Source organism: Cygnus atratus, chromosome Z (assembly GCF_013377495.2).
Source record: "Cygnus atratus isolate AKBS03 ecotype Queensland, Australia chromosome Z, CAtr_DNAZoo_HiC_assembly, whole genome shotgun sequence".
NCBI lineage: Eukaryota > Metazoa > Chordata > Aves > Anseriformes > Anatidae > Cygnus > Cygnus atratus.
The window spans coordinates 63,444,377-63,457,754 of NC_066396.1; positions in this window are offsets into that span (position 1 = coordinate 63,444,377).

Here is a 13,378-nt window from a genome sequence, read left to right on the forward strand (position 1 = left end):
AATAAAGACCAGTTGCAAGGCCCATTTGCATGTCCAGTTAATGTAATATGTAACTCATGAGTAACAATTCCAGATCTTTATAAAGGTAATCTCCCAAGAAATCAGTGCATCATGTGACAGATATTTTAGAATGTTTGCCTTCAAGAGAGAAAAAAAAAAAAAAAAAAAAGTTTAGGGGGAATGTATTTCTAGGACAATAATCAGTTTCTTTCATTCACAAGGCAACTGGTTACTACATTTGGGTTAGATTCCAATGTTGTCTTTAAAACATTACAACACTTTAAGATTTGAGATGGTATACAGTAATTGCTGAAAGGTGTCTTGAGTGTATGTAATGTTTAGAGGAGCAAATCATGACATTAATTCAACATTCCTTTGAAGAAATATTCTATTTTTTTCTTGATGAAAAAGTACTGCACAGTATTAATGTTAATGACGTGATGTTAAAAGTTAATAACAGAAATGTTTTGTTTTCTTTTGTTTTGTTTTAATTAAACAGAAATTAATCTAATCTTTGGAAGTCATTATCCAAAAGAAAACTAGTATTAGAACCTCAACAGACTCATTCTGGAAACTCTTCTTAAATAACAAACCAATTAACTTGGTTAAACTATTTAATCATTGCTTTACAGATAGAACTCACAGAATTTCAAGTGAGAATTACCATTATCATTTTAAAAATGGAAAAGATCCCTTAGATGTCTCTATGTGACTTGAAGAAGAAAAGATGGCAGCCAGAGTAGAACTACACAGTTCCCATAGGGATAAAAAAATAAAAATAATAACAATAAAAAGAAAAGAAACACTCTCTGCCCCTGTGCCATCTTGTGAAGATGATTACCTGTACTTGTCAGGCATCATGATTCATGACGGACAGCAGAAAAGATGCACGTGTGCTGTGTTATTGTGGAATGAGAATAGATTACAGTATTTAGACAGCTTTAATGTCTGGTTACATACTGGAGACACTATATATCAATGCCAAGTTTAGGACATTGTAGAGCTTCTCTGGTAGACTAAGAGATCTCTAGAGATGTACAACTCTTCCTATAAGTGTAATAATTATCAATGTGACAATCTGTGCCTCGGCTTAATCCACCCATTACAGAAAATATGGGGCTGCTCACAGAAGTTTTATATACCGATTAAAAAGGGAATGTGTATGTTCTCCATAAAATACAGATTTCCTTCCTTTAGCTGTATTAAAAAAAAAAAAAAAAAAAAAAAAAAAAAAAGACATTGTCTTGCAGCTCTGATTATTTTTCTGACTCTGTTCACAGAGGTTTGGCTACTTGTTTCAACCTTCTCCTGGTAGTAAGTGTACCAGTAGTTATTTTATATATAAACATTTAGTTATATTATCCCAGTAGTTATTTTATGTATACATATATATATATATATATAGTTTAATTTAACATTTTTAAATTGAAGGGGAATCAGAGGAGTTTTGCTAAAATTAGTCTTGGTATCTGAATACAGTATTGACCAAAGATAATGTGGTTTTGATTCTGAAAGACCAAAACCACATTATAGCTAATCTTTGTAGGGTTTTTATTATAACAAATTGTGTAGAATGCTTTGCCTCACTTTCTTTAGTCATGACATTTTATTTATGCACTATAATAACTTTTAAGCAAACAATGTCATGCTGTTGATACACAGCAAACGATATAACTGCCTTTCTTGAGAGCTCCCTTTCTCACTTCTCAAACCACCACGAATCACAACAAATACATCTCTGAGATTAATATTTTTTTTACCTAAGAAAAGTCACCAAGTTGATCACCATCTGAATCTTTTCAGCATTTCAAAGCCATCTTCCATCTGTATCTTTGCCAGAACAGTACAAGGGTTTCTTTTCAATTTGTAGTTGCACTGGGGAAGTGTTTTGATTTTTGATTTAGACCGTGATCTCCCAGAGGTTTCAGGGTTTATGGCTGAAAGATAAAGCTTCATGTTTTATGTTTCCTTGCAGCAGAGCAGTAATATACACTGCACACTGTGCCTCAGTCTATAGGTTTTTGAAAGCATGTCCAGTACCTATTTTGTGGGTCTTTGGACACTCAAGCACGGTTTCCTGAGGGAAAGAGTCAGGCTGCACACATTTTCAGCTTCTCTTTGTTCCACAAACTATGTAATACTCTCAGAGAATACTCACAGTAATATGTGGTAACAGACTGGAGTGTCTATATAAAACTATCTGAGTATTTGGCACCTGGTATTATGGCCTGCCCCATAAAGCCTTGCTTGCATTTAAACAATTCCTTAACTCTATACCATGACTTACCCAATGCTGGGTGGAGAATTAAATAAAGCTACTCATATGAGGGACCACAACTTGTTCTTTCCTGAGCAAAGTCAATCACAAATGAATATGGATCTGAAATAATGCTTTAACCTTAATAACTCTTTGGTATCCCTGTGTATCTTAAACTCGTTGTTTCAAATAGTGCACAACTGCCTATATCATGTGGGAGGCACAGAACCAGCACAAACAGTTCCAAACAAAGCAGCCTGCTCAGTGTTCAGCTGGGAGCTTTATTCAAGCACTGACCCGCTTGAAATGGCAAGTGTACTGAGCCTCACTTAGTAAAATGTGTAACATGGAAATTATAACCACACATCCATTGTCATCTTTGACAATCTACAGTGGTGACAGTACAAGTAAGCCTAAAACTACTTTAAAAAAGTAGTAATTTAAAATTACACATTAGTGGTTACATGCACAGAACTATTAAACTTGCTCTCATCTGTAGACACACAGAACGGGTACATTTTTTGTGTATTTACTTCACCCTTCACCACCACAACTGCCAAAAGTTTGCCAAAATGTGCTTTCTTTCCTTCATTTCCCCTTTGCTGCTCAGAGGACTGTTAGATTCTTGTGTGTGTGTGTGCGCCAGTTCAGGCTTATAACCCTGCAGTTTTAGTTTATCTTGGCTGTAAAACGCAATAGTAATTTATATGCTCCCTTACTCGGTGCTCCTGTGAGGCACTGCCAGCTGTCTAGCCAGCAGTTTAAAGAAAGAGCTGTAACAAGCATGAGTGCGTAGGGGGTAAGAGAAGATGCATGCAGCACACAGCCATGTTCCTGTTTCCTTAGCTGGTGGTGGTTATGTCTAAATGGCATTACAGAAAGCTGTCAGCGTGGTGAGATTCTCTACACACACACCACACACCTCCTCCCGTGGATTTCTCACTCTGTTCTTTCATTCCTTACCAAAGAATAGGTTTAAAGGATGAGACAAAGCCTGGAGCAGCTGTTCTGTGATACGGAACGTGAGTTAGGAGTGTAAAACCTTGCTCCCTCCTGCCTTTTTCCCCTTTATCAAGAGAAAGCTCTTTGAGCAGGCAGACAAAGCTTGATGGTGATCTTGATGTACTTGACACGGGCTTTGATTTTAGCTTACCTGAGCTCTAGTTTTTGATGTAATACAGTTGTGAGTTTTATTTCTTCCATAGCTGTGCAGTATGCTTATTTAAACTTTACCATCACCGTTGTTTTGGGAACAGAAAAAAAAAAAAAAAATGTATTTTGCCATTTTGCCTGTAACTCACTTCAGTCAAGGACTTTTTTCCCTGCCGCTTTCTTTAAAACATTGTCATATGCATATGTAAAGCAAAAATTACACCTTCACAGTCCCTGTGTGTTGCAGAAATCCTTCAAATAGCCTCAATAATTTCCCTGAAGTCCATTAAAAAATGGTAGGTTAGACTCTGATCTCAATGCGACCAGTGTGAATCCGGAAAAAAATCCCATGTCATCCCACTAGGATCAGTAGAATTCATTTAGTATTACACTGATGCAACAGATAAAAACCTGGCTCAGTGCAACCCTTCCACTTACAATGCAAAATACTTTCTTTTCCCATAAACTTTCTTTAAAAATCAAACCATCCAATCTTTTAACTGGAGTTTTTGGACTCTTCAACACACCAGCAGAAAAATATGGATTTGATTCTTGCAATACTCTTAAAAAAGCTGAGAATTATGATCTAAGACATTTTCAGCGCAGAAATACAATTCTCCCTCAGCTACCAACAATATTGCATAACCTTTAATTGGATTTGAGCTACAGTTTTCCTATAGAGTGCAGCAGGAAAAAAAAATGAGATACACAAATAAAAAGGAATCCCAGGAAATGTTGAAATCATCTTGATCATGGCAGAGCACAGGGTACAGCTATTTCTTATATGACAATTTTAATTATTGGCCTCACAAACAAAGTACCAGGGAAAGGGAATTTCCCCCTCAATCACAACACACACCCTGTCCAAATTCATGATGTACAAAGTGTTTTGGAGTATCTGAAACCCACAATAATGAGCAACTAATCTAAGGTGAGAATAACTAAGCTTCCTTAGGCAGAGGAATATGCAGATAACCCACAAGTCCATATATATTTCGAAGCACAATTTAAAGTGTGTTCCCATCTGGAAGGTCTTGGCTCCTATGCTGTTTATTTTAATAAATCCTGGCTAAGTAGTTAAATGTAATAGAGCCCTCCCTCAAGGTGCAATTTTCACCATGATTCAATAAAAATAAACCTACAAATGCATGATCTCGTCTTTCACAGAGCCCATGAACAGGTTTGTTTAATCATAAAACAAAGAATCCTAGAGGGGTCAGAAATATAGACAGGAAGTAACAAAATGAGATTCAACATGAAAAAAACTCAAGTTAATGTGTCTGAGGGAAAATAAATTGAAACAGATATTCAGCAGGAGGAAAGCACTTGCAAAACAGGGAAGGTAAAAGAGCTCAACCAGAATAAGAGAAAACTGAAAATTAGCAAAGAACTTGTGATACAAAAGTGATGACAAAAGAGACCACTGTACTTTCTGAAACAATATGAAAATCCTTAATTTCTTTTATGCAAGGGGTCACAACAATTCAGATAAAACAGGATGGTGTTAAAATGTCCAGGGAAGTTCAGAGAAGATCCTAAATTCAATAAATAAAAGATCTTACAACACAATGGAAAAAAAAAAAAAAAAAAAAAAAAAAACATCCTGAGCTTTCTTCTGAGTATTTCCATGGACTTAAAAGCTAAGATAAGCTAAATCTCAAATAGTAACTGCTATGATTGACTGCAGAGTACAGGCACCAGGGAGACATCAGAATTATTCAGGCCAAGGACCGACTCCTCTCAGCCTCTTCCTCTTCATCGCCCACAGAAGGAAACAGGCTCAGACCAACAGGAAACTACATGGTGGTCTGCAGGATGGAAACACACAGAGTTCTTGGTCCAAGAAGGTGTAACTATGATTCAGAAGATGGAAGAAGACCAAATTAAATGTAAATTGAATATCAGAAAAAAAAAAAATATAAATAAATAAAACACATCCCTACACTGAAATCTAAGTCCAGCCTCCCAGAAGACTTGGAAGAAAGTATCACCACCTGTTGGATTACTTAAAACAAAGGAGTATAACACACTACAATGTACAGATTTTGGTGATTTAGTTGGTGGTTCTGACTACACAAGTCTCATACCATACTAGTTATTCAGATTCTGACCTGAGGTATTTGCATAGCACAAGCTGAAGCCATGAAGCTCCCCACTCTGGCTGCAATTGTCTACCAGCCTGCCTTGGACTTCCAAGGAGCAAGTAGACTCCACCATGCTTTACCTCAGTAAAGTCACTGGGCCAAAGACTCCTTTACACTCCTCTCCATGGGTTTAGCACAGAGGACCCTTCCAGGAGGCAGCCAATACCTCCCACTCTAGATGGGATGAATGGGACAAGTTAACTAATCCGTCTCTATCACAGCACCATATTTTGGACTCAATTTGTCCTGTCCTTTTCCATCTGGGAAAGGATAATCTAGATTTCTATGCAATCTAGATTCCTAGAAGCAATCATTTACTCTGAGCTTAAACTGGTTTATTGCATTTCATTTGAAACTGTTTTAACTTGCTGCTTGATTTATGGGAAGATGTGTGCGAAAAGGAAGAAAAATACATTTTCATCCATCTTTCCCACAATTAAGTTTTTATTTATTTATACAATCATTTTAGTAATTTCACACCATTCTGTGATTTTATGATTCTTTCTTCCTTGTCACCAAAAAGTAACAAATGTCTGGACATAGATCTTAGTAGAGCAGTGCACAAGAGAAGATATAGGCTTAAGACTGTTGTGCAGATACAGCAGTTTTATTAACACTTATTTGCTCCTCTCTAAAAATTGTACCAGTAAAGATAAAAATGAACTTCACAAAAGAATGACAATTACTGTCTTTTCTCTCTTTTATCAGCCGTATTTTTCTCTCCATAGAATCATAAAATCATTAAGGTTGGAAAAGACCTCCAAAATCATCTGGTCCAACCATCCCCCTACCACCAATACTACCCACTAAACCATGTCCTTAAGTAAACCCTCAAGTTTAATCCATCTGTTAAACTTGACCTCTTTCTATGTTCTCTTGGACTTCTTAGATTTGATGTCACAGAAATAATGACAAAATTCCTGGAAACACTTCCAGAACTTCTGGCTACTTTAGGTGGATTCAGAGGTACCCCAAGCTTTGCTCCATCCTTACGGATGTTGCCTGTCTGTATTACAATGAAGAAATAAAATAAATGATAACTCAAATGCCAACTGCTCACTACCCCAAAATTATGCATGATACATTTTTTCCTATTTGCATGTTTTCCTTTTTTTTAATCAGGAATAAGCTGGCAAAAACAAGCATGTAAATTTCCTTTGCTACTACAACCTTAATTCATTGAGCAGGAAGGAGATAGACCTAGTCATGACAAGAGATTCTTATTTTTTTAATTTTTATTGGCAAATATGAAGCATAAATCACTGTTTTCCTCAAAAAGATCTGGTTCATATTTTGAAGATTTTATTTCAGTCAAGTAAAATTTTCTAACTTTCATATGGAAAGATAAATTTTGAGATTTTTAAATGCCTAATTTTTATAATCCATACTCTTTATGTTATGAAATTCAACAAAAAAATAAATGGTTGAGAAAGCTCCTCTAGAGTTTTTGGCCACCGATCTGATTGGTTGTTGATTTTGGTTTATTTCTTTTAATAGAAGCTGATTTATAGAGAAGATAGTAGTCATCAAAGTAATGACATACTTTCTTTGAAAGAAAACGCCTTTCATGCTCCACAAGTATATGATCAAAATGAGTAATTGGATGAAGAGCAGATGTCAAAATTAGAAACACAAAGTCATGGAAGCAGGCAGAGAACAAAAGATGTAGAGGTAGTTTTAAAAGTATCAGCCACTTTTCAGACAGCCACCTGTTAAGTAAGCTGCTGGCTCCTGATAGCTGAAACAATCCACAAAAAGGCTCCTGACAGGTTTCTGAAACAAAAACCAACATAAGATGCAGAACTGTCATTAACTGCTTTTCACTAGAAGCAGATTGTGGTCCTGCTCACATCTTACTCTGTTGTATTTTACATCTTCTGCTGTGAGACAGCCCTTCTTGACTTTTTGTCTTCAGGACAGCTTTCCTAAACACTGAGAAACCTGCTCTTGTTCCTCATACTCTGTCTGCTGTAATGAGAGCAGTTTTCAGCCCTTTTCAGATTCCCACACATTTGGTTAATTTTTTTTCTGTCTGTCTGTCTGTTTTTCTGTTTCTCTCTTTCTATCTACCTATTTGGAGACAGGGATGCTTGCATGGCAAATTTAGGCTGCTACTAACATGCTTCCTTTTCATATTTACCTTTGTTGAAATTCTATGCTTATTGATACCTGCAGATTAAAGGTTGAAAACTGCCACAATAGAGTATTTCAGATTCCTATGCTCTCAACAGAGCACCCACCTCCTGCCAGTTTTACACAAATGCTTGGTTTAAGAGTTTGGAAGCCAGCAAACACAGGCGTTGAGCCTGGCTACTTGGTTACTGCTCTGGAGGCAAACAAAAGGAAGGAAGTGAACAAATCAGTGGGAGAGAGAGACAGATTAAGTTAACAGAGACTCTGACCCTGAAAGCTCAAGAATTAAAGTCAGGGAAAGCAGAGGCACTAGTTAGTTGGAAATTCCTTTGAATTCCTTTAATCCCTTAGGTCAGTTTAAAGGGAAATGATCTGACCGTTCTGCATCTGCTAGTGATTGAAGGCAAATAAGGAGCTTTGTGTGATTTCCAGTTCAAGAAGTATATAGTGCACACAGATTTTATGAAAGCGAATACAGCAAATCTCATCTGACCTAGGCTGACTAATAAATCCTGAGATGCGTCTAACATATGGGAAGCTGTTGCTGGTACAGACTCCCAAGAATGAAGAAAAGAAAGAAAGAAAATATATATATATATATACACACTAGTCTCAAAAGTGAAGAGAGAGAAAAGGGAAATAATTTATTGCAATGAATATTTCTGGCTGAAAAAAAAAATGTATATATATATATACACACTAGTCTCAAAAGTGAAGAGAAAGAAAAAGGAAATAATTTATTGCAATGAATATTTCTGGCTGAAACACTGAGTCCTCAAATTATACTCAATATTTAGACTACTACATTGTAAACCGGGGGAAAAAAAAAAAAAAAAAAGAAAAAAAGAGAGAAAAACAAAGAGAAAGAAAGAGAGAAAGAGAGAGAGGAAAATGAGAGAAAGCAAGAGAAAAAGAAAGACAGAAAAAGAAAGAGAGAGAGAAAGAGTGAGAAAAAAAAGGAAGAGAGAAACAGAGAGAGAGAGAGAGAGAGAGAAAGAAAGAAAGAAAGAAAGAAAGAAAAAAGAAAGAAAGAAAGAAAGAAAGAAAGAAAGAAAGAAAGAAAGAAAAAGAAAAAGGAAGGAAGGAAGAAAGGAGGGAAGGAAGGAAGGAAGGAAGGAAGGAAGGAAGGAAGGAAGGAAGGAAGGAAGGAAGGAAGGAGGGAAGGGAGGAAGGAAGGAAGGAAGGAGGGAAGGAGGGAAGGAGGGAGGGAAGGAAGGAGGGAAGGAAGGAAGAGAGGAAGGAAGGAAGGAAGGAAGGAAGGAAGGAAGGAAGAGAGGAAGGAAGGAAGGAAGGAAGGAAGGAAGGAAGGAAGGAAGAGAAAGAGAGCAAGAGAGAGCAAGAGAGAAAGAGAGAAAGAGAGCAAGAGAGAAAGAGAGAAAGAGAGAAAGAGAGAAAGAGAGAAAGAGAGAAAGAGAGAAAGAGAGAAAGAGAGAAAGAGAGAAAGAGAGAAAGAGAGAGAGAGAAAGAAAGAAAGAGAGAAAGAAAGACAGAGAGAGAGAGAAAGAGAGAGAGAAAGAGAGCGAGAGAGCGAGAAAGAGAGAAAGAGAGAAAGAAAGAGAGAGAAAGAGAGAAAGAAAGAGAGAAAGAGAGAAAGAGAGAAAGAAAGAGAGAGAAAGAGAGAAAGAGAGAAAGAGAGAAAGAGAGAAAGAGAGAAAGAAAGAAAGAGAGAAAGAAAGAAAGAAAGAGAGAGAGAGAGAGAGAGAAAGAGAGAAAGAGAGAGAGAAAGAGAGAAAGAAAGAAAGAGAGAAAGAGAGAAAGAAAGAGAGAAAGAGAGAAAGAGAGAAAGAAAGAAAGAGAGAAAGAGAGAAAGAAAGAGAGAAAGAGAGAAAGAAAGAGAGAAAGAGAGAAAGAGAGAAAGAGAGAAAGAGAGAAAGAAAGAGAGAAAGAGAGAGAGAAAGAGAGAGAAAGAAAGAAAGAAAGAAAGAAAGAAAGAAAGAAAGAAAGAAAGAAAAAGAAAGAAAAAGAATGAAAGAAAAAGAAAGAAAGAAAAAAGAAAAAGAAAGGAAGAAAAAGAAAAAAAAAGAAAGGAAGAAAAGAAAGAAAGAAAAACCTAAAATCACACCCTACTGGGCCTCTCAGATTGAGCTTTCTGCTACACATCTATAACTGGAAACAGTCTTCCAAGGCTTGTTTATGTAATGACACCATACAATAAGAGCCTGGCTACAGAGGAAAGCTTTATTGGGCCTTTTAATAAATATTATTAGTGTATAGCTCTGGAAATGATCCCATTTGGGCTTGTAATGTGCAGTGATTAAGGGCTAGACCAGACTTAAAAATCAGTTTGGCTTCCCAGAGACACCACAGAATGTTCCATGCCCTCCAGACCATCTACCCATTCCTCTGAGGTTCCCCATAGCCACCACACATGGCAGCCCCAGTGACAAGCCCTCTGCTCTCGGTGTGTTCCTTTCCTAGGGCCTGGGGTTCAACCTTCATGGAAATGGTCAGAGGACAGACTTGTCATGCCTTTTCATAACCTAAATCTACAGCAACACATGGCAAACAAAACAGAGTAGCAAACTAGCAAACTGCAGAACAAGAATCAGCAAGTTGCTGGAACACGTGGGTACACAAGCTCCTTGCATACCATTTTAAATGTTTGATAAATGGCATCAAACTGAGTTAATTTTAGAAAATATTTGGTTCATTCAGGTGGCCAGTTTTAGTTCAGTCCCCTGAAAAGACCAGGCCTGACTCCAAATATCTACTCCCTCTCCTGTATGATCTTCTCTTTGTTATTAGCTACATTTTCATCCTAAGGAAAAGGGTAGGGTGTTTTTTTGTTTTGTTGTTGTTGTTGTTTTTTGTTTGTTTGTTTGTTTTTTCCCTGACTATGTTTAATTATAAAAGACTCTCTTTTCCATACTTGTATATGTGCAGTTCATGTTCCCATAGCACATTATGGAGCACCATCATTCAAGTGCATGAGCACTGCACCCTACCTGGGACTGTGCAATGCTTACCTGTGTCACACAGAAAGAAAAGGAAAAAGAAGGAAAAGGAAAAGGAATAGGAAAAAGAAGGAAAAGGAAAAGGAAAAGGAAAAGGAAAAGGAAAAAGAAAAGGAAAAGGAAAAGGAAAAGGAAAAGGAAAAGGAAAAGGAAAAGGAAAAGGAAAAGGAAAAGGAAAAGGAAAAGGAAAAGGAAAAGGAAAAAAAGAAAAAGAAAAAGAAAAAGAAAAAGAAAAAGAAAAAGAAAAAGAAAAAGAAAAAGAAAAAGAAAAAGAAAAAGAAAAAGAAAAAGAAAAAGAAAAAGAAAAAGAAAAAGAAAAAGAAAAAGAAAAAAGAAAAAGAAAAAGAAAAAAAGAAAAAGAGAAAGAAAAAAAGAAAAAGAAAAAGAAAAAGAAAAAGAGAAAGAGAAAGAGAAAGAGAAAGAGAAAGAGAAAGAGAAAGAAAAAGAAAAAGAAAAAGAAAAAGAAAAAGAAAAAGAAAAAGAAAAAGAAAAAGAAAAAGAAAAAGAAAAAGAAAAAGAAAAAGAAAAAGAAAAAGAAAAAGAAAAAGAAAAAGAAAAAAAAAGAAAAAGAAAAAGAAAAAGAAAAAAAGAAAAAGAGAAAGAAAGAAAAGAGAAAGAGAAAGAGAAAGAGAAAGAGAAAGAGAAAGAGAAAGAGAAAGAGAAAGAGAAAGAGAAAGAGAAAGAAAAATAAAATAAAAATAAAAATAAAAAGAAAAAGAAAAAGAAAAAGAAAAAGAAAAAGAAAAAGAAAAAGAAAAAGAAAAAGAAAAAGAAAAAGAAAAAGAAAAAGAAAAAGAAAAAGAGAAAGAGAAAGAGAAAGAGAAAGAAAAAGAAAAAGAAAAAGAAAAAGAAAAAGAAAAAGAAAGGGAGGGGACAGGAGGGGACGGGAGGGGACGGGAGGGGACGGGAGGACGAGAAATCCTTCTGTCCTATAAAAACCTTAATCTTACATTTTTCTCCTTCTGCTAACAAATTTCACCTCTTAGCAAAGCAGCTGAATAAATGTTTATAGTTGAGGGTGAATTAGTATAATATACTAGTATACTGGTCACATCTCTTACAAAATCTAACATTGAGGTACAAAAAAAAAATAAAGGCATGCTTAGTATAGAGAGATATGTGTAGAAATGTAGGAAAATATATTTTGAGGAAGTACTTTGTGAAAGTAGTTGCAATAAATAAATAAATAAAAACAGATAAAATAAAAAAAAAAAAAAAAAACAGAGAAAGAGTAACGAAAACAATAATTAAGTCAGCATACCAAATCCTTATCTCAGAAGCAGATGGAGATGAAGAGAATGTGGTTTTCAACTGGACTTCAGTCTCCAGTTCATTTCCTTTAACATTTAACATCTGAAAACGAAAGATCTCAAAGATTATCACCTGGATTTTCTTTTGCTTCTGTGTCATAAATTGTCTGTATTTTTTTAATTTTACTAAAAAAAAAAAAATGTATTTTGTTCATACTCAACTAAATAATGTTTCATTTAATATTTTAATTTATTTTAAAATTAAAAAAAATACTAATTCTTAAAAATCAACACGCAAAAAACTTTTCTTGTAGTACTCTAAAATATAATTATAGCAATTCTGAAATAATTTCATTTTGCAAAATTTGAAAAAGTTTCTACACTTTAAAATAAAAACTTCCCCTATTACTTCAGGTGTCTTCTTAGGTGAGTTCAACCCTAATAATTTACTTATTTAAGTCTTCCATCCCTACTCTCAATATCAATTGAGAAAAAATCACACAAATTCTAATTTATGTTACTTACAAACAAAGAAAAATATTGGCAAAAAAAATAGTACGGAAAAAAAAAAGAAATACTGCAGCAGATATCTTGTAGCATAAAGATAATCACAGCTAGGTACATAGTTTGCTGAAACCTATAGCAAAATTTTGATTGCCAGCAAGCCATTCAAATATGATTTGTAGAAATTAACATCATAACCAAATATACTGGGATTATGGATGTAAATAGAGTGTGGTGCCAGCCATGGCACAGCATGGCCATTACCACTGTTTTGTTGTTGTTTTTGTTTTTGTTTGTTTGTTTTTCCTACAACAACGAACTAAATAAATAAATTACAAAAGACAAGAAAAAGAAGGTAAAAGTAAGCACAATGTAATCCTTGGGACACCTTATGTCTTCTCTGTTTTAACTTTACTCATTATACTCATCTCCAAAGAAGCATATCAAGTTTTCAACTTCTTTCAAGATTCTCAGGTATAAGCAATTTTCCCTGCCATACATCTGTCTTACTCACCATAGCACTTGCAGCTGTCATGTGTATTTTTCACACTGTGAATAAGACAGCAATTGTGTGCCATCAGTGAGGAACTACAGAGGAACAAGTGCTAGAAAAGAGACAGTCATAGCTCTTTAATGATGGGCTCTTGCACCAACAAAGCATGAACTTGCCCAGACTGAAAAAGAACACCTTACAATAGTGTTTGCATGTAAAAAACTCTGCCCAAGGACAGATAATTATTCGCACAAAAACTAATGACAAATTCTTAAAGAGACCTTTCTTATTCAATAGCACATGCTGTTGAACTGGAAGTGATATAACAAAAGGCCTGAATGCTAACAATACTACCAAGAATGCCTCTAAACAGATCAAAACTGATGATGAGACTCAGAGCAAGGGTGAAAGAGTCAGAGGCTCAGATGGCATTTTCATTAATCCTTCCATCCAGGGTCAAAGGATCAGGCCAGGACAGATTCATTCTACAG